Consider the following 4,488-nt stretch of genomic DNA (forward strand, 5'->3'; position numbering starts at 1 on the left):
AAAGAGAACGTCGCGACGTTATAAATGACGCTGTAATTCCTTTTGGTTTCACCGTTGGTTTTCATTAAATTTCCGTTGGAACCAGTCTTCGGTGGAACGTGCGGGCAGGGGGCGGGGCGGGAGACGGCCGCCCGGTGACGCACGAACTGCGCGACGCCGGGGAAGGCGGGGTGGGGTGCGCATGCGCGACTGGCTCCCTCTCTTCCCTACCCAGCAGCGCGTCAAGCTTTTTAAAAAAACGTAGTTATCGAGTGATAATCTTCTTGAACCTGGGCGCCTTTTATTCAGCCTGTGTACTTAGAGGTCAGTCCGAAAGCCCTCAGGGCGTGATGTGACGTGGCCGAGGGCTGCTGGTTGACTTGCGGGGCCGCTTCTCTCTGGCTTATGAATTTTACTGAGTTTGCCAAATGCTCTTTGAAAGCCTTAGTGGAAAGGTTCCAGAAATGTTTGCAGCCTCCTAGTATGTCTGTGCCTTTCCAACTTGTAAAAGAAAACATTTCCAACAACTGTAATCTTGTTATTTCCCATTTTCTCTTAGTGGTAGTTGTTCTTGAAACATTGGTTTAGTCGGGTTTTAAGCCAAGAAAAAAAATTGCTTTTTCATTTTGTAACTTTAATTCCAGGAATTAACTTCCTCAGTTTGTCACTGGAGGACACCATCTTGATCAGATTATCCTTATTTCCATGATGATAGGCTAATGGAGGTCCCAAGTGAAGGAAGGTTTATTCAACCACTGACATTTTCAATAAAACTCAACGCGCATTCGACGGCAGCTCAACCCCATTTATGCCATTAATATCTTTGACAGCACCACTTTTGGAGGTGCTTTCTCAAATAAATCTATAAATCTGTTTAAAAGTAACAACTACAGGGCAATTCCTTGAATTAGTGAATTGTACCAAGGGTTAATTAAACTGACTCAGAGGATAAACTTTTAGGGACATTCAACAAAAGGGACATGTCAGAGGTCAGAAAATGTAACCCACCTTATCAGTGGGAAAGGCGATCAAAACTCAGCAGCAATGTTCACAAAGTATAGGTGGCAATACTCCCCAATAATGCTCAACTAAATGAAATACCATGCTAAACTCAGAGCTTCTATCCCATAACAGGAACGTTAAGAAATGTTACCAAAAGTGTTGGATGTACTCTTGCCTGGCATTTACAGTCCAGAACATGTTTTTCCATCACTGAAATGGGCTCAATCAGAATTAAAGATTTCTTGATGCTTTTCTGCCTTCCTACTGCCAAACGAAGGGGCTTTACTGGGGATGTATTGACAGCTGAGCATCCAGACTGAGGGGGTGCTTCACGGATGCCAGTTGCCAAGACCACAGAGCCAAGTGAAGAGAGAAAAGTAAAAGTCTCACTGTGAAAATGTCCTTTGAGGTTTTCAGGTGCACTCTCCCTAACATATGCCCTTGTGTAGCTATAGAATACAGCTGGGCTTTATCTTTGAGTCAAAACCACCATGTCCCTGAATTAGTTTTCAGTTTCAGAAGGAAGAGGTATGTTTTATTTGTAGGCAAGTTGGATCTAACACTTTTAATCGTGTCATTATTTTAAGGGTACTATAATTGGTTCCCTGTTATAAGAATAAATAATAATCTCAGCTTTCATTTCTTGGAGCAACCAAGACAACATTCCCTGGATTTTTAGATATGTATAACAGTTTGGGAGCCTGTCCAGCTGCTGAACGGCAGCAAGCAAGTAATGGGTAATATTTCAGAAGGAGAACTCGTGCAGGACTTGTATATCACGTTGAGGTTTTGGGATATTAGACAGTCAACTCTGCGTATAAGGTGTCCGGCCAGTTGCAAGGCAAGAATTACTAGTCGTCTAATATTATCTCTTATTAAAAAAAAAAAAACCCTACAGTTTATTTTGCATTTTTTATCACAGCACTTTCAGGAAACTTTAAAAAAATTAATTCCCCTCCCCAATTAGAATTCAACTGATAGCTTGCTTGTGTTTTAATCTAATACTAGCTGCTTCTTAAACCCCAAGCAGCTACTTTTTAGTCTAATAATAAACTTTAACAGTCCATTATGGATACAGGCTTATTAAATGCCTTTTACAATTAGCAAAAGTTCTCTGGTTTCAGCTTTTGATTTTAGAACAGGATACAGATAGGATTTTGTCTTTGTGCACCACCGTTAAGTAATTTAACTGCCTAAAAAGAGTAGCCATCATATTTCCCCATTCACAAGTATCTGATTTACCCTGTCATTTATTTTCTCTGGGCCCTTCGCAACTGCTCAGGCTTACATGCAAATAACAGTTTTCTTCTACAAATTGGCTACTGTTTCAAGTTGCAACCCGGAAACTTAGAATTTACAAATCCAAAACTGCATCTTTGAAAAGCAAGCAATAGAAGAGAATTAGAACACAAGTTGACCATTGGCATAGACAGAGGAGGGAATGTGAACAAGGACGGTCCACCTGTGAATGCCACGCTTAAAAAGCTAAGAGAGGTTTATAAGACCCTCTGCTAAATTATGTACTAGAAAAGTAAAAGCATTTGTCCCTGGTTAGATGACACAGGCATTATATCCTGTTACTAGGGCTAGTTAGGATTCTTCCCAGGAATGTTCTATTATCCAGCTTTGCTTGGGATTCCGATGTACTTACTAAACAAAGTAAAGAAGGTGCCTTCCATGCAGGCCAGAAAAATTCCATTATTGCCCATTTAGTACCATTCTTTGGCTCAGAAAACATCTACTGTCATTTCAAAAACATGCAACCAGATGTTTCTTTAAAGAATACCTTATACCAGTATATCTCAAACTGGAGGCCCCGCAGACTAAGCTACTCACCTAATAAAGTCTAGACTAGAAGCTGAATACTGTCCCTTTGAGGGGAGGCGGGGGGGTTCCCACTGGGCACCGATACAAATAGAAACACATATAACGCAAGTACTGAATTCTGAAGGTGATCGGTTATTCTCGTTAATCTGGAGTACTTATTAACATTTGAGAGCACCATGAAAAGACACACTTTAAGAGTCCACAGAGAAACAGTAGGTCCACTAATGAACACCAACCCCAGGCTACATCCTTGGACCTCAGAAACTGCCCTACTTGCCTAGGTGCAAGCTCACCATCTTCAGGCACCATCAAAATGCTACAGGTATTCATAAGTGAACGTGTTCACAAAGGGAGCTGCTGCTGAGAATTAACTCCAAGGAATGGCTGAGGCTATCTTAACTATTCACGCAAACAGATTCTGGTAACTATTCAAAAACGAGACTCAGGCAGTGCCAGGCAACATCTGCTCAGCATGTGGGGTCTCATGCTCACTTCTAGTAACAAACGAGGCCACTCATCTTGACCCAAGATTTTCAAAAGCCACTGCTGTGGAGAGAAACCGCTGGCCAGTTGAATAGAAACAATGTAGCAGAGCCATTAACCACACATTAGAAAAGGGAAAAAAGTCTCCCAAGGGATTCATAGAATGTAGGTGGCTGGAGGAGGTGCCCAGTGGAACTGGGTCCCCGACGGTTTGTGGAGGGGGAGGCCTGCCTCCTGGGCTGTATTGCCACGTGGACACGGGGGCTGCAGCGAGGCGGATCCCCAGCACCCTGCCAGGGTCCTGAGCCGACTGCAGGGGGGCCTGCTAGGTTTGCAGAGCTCTAGCCCCGGAACCAAGAGAACACACGAGGGCAGGTGTGAGGGCCGGGAGTGAGGGCCCTCCTCCCCAACCCCGACAGGAGGGGCTCACGTGAGCGCCCTGCGAACGCGGGACCAGGCCCTAAACACCGGGCCCTCTGGAAATCAAAGTTTCAAAATAACGCGGTGTTTCAATGAATCACTATTCGGGGAAGAATCTAGTAGTGTCCACATGAGGAGCCCACAAGAAAGTTACTTTTTCCTTAAATAGCCATGACTGGCAACTACTAGAATTCTCGAACACAGTTGAGGTGATTTTAATTCAGATCCAGGTAAATCAGAAGTTGTCCAATTGTTTTCATAAAAACAAGACTGTGTAACTTGCCACACTGATAGAGGGAAAATTTCTTTTTTTTAAATAAATTTATTTTGGGCTTCTTTGGGTCTTCGTTGCTGCCTGTGGGCTTTCTCTATTTGCGGTGAACGGGGGCTACTCTTCATTGCAGTGCGCGGGCTTCTCACTGCAGTGGCTTCTCTTGTTGTGGAGCATGGGCTCTAGGCGCGCGGGCTTCAGTAGTTGTGGCACGTAGGTTCAGTAGTTGTGGCTCACGGGCTCTAGAGCTCAGGCTCAATAGCTGTGGCCCACGGGCTTAGTTGCTCCACGGCATGTGGCATCTTCCCGGACCAGAGCTCGAACCTGTGTCCCCTGCATTGGCAGGTGGATTCTTAGCCACTGCGCCACCAGGGAAGTCCCCTGATATCAACTTTAGATTCACATCTTCCAATAATTCCTAAAATCTGTACCTATTCACAACGAATATGTTTGTTAAAAGCTTTTCTGAGGAAAAAAGTGATACAGAAGACACGCCAATGTTCAAA

This window comes from Tursiops truncatus, chromosome 20 (genome assembly GCF_011762595.2).
Source record: "Tursiops truncatus isolate mTurTru1 chromosome 20, mTurTru1.mat.Y, whole genome shotgun sequence".
Taxonomy (NCBI): Eukaryota; Metazoa; Chordata; class Mammalia; order Artiodactyla; family Delphinidae; genus Tursiops; species Tursiops truncatus.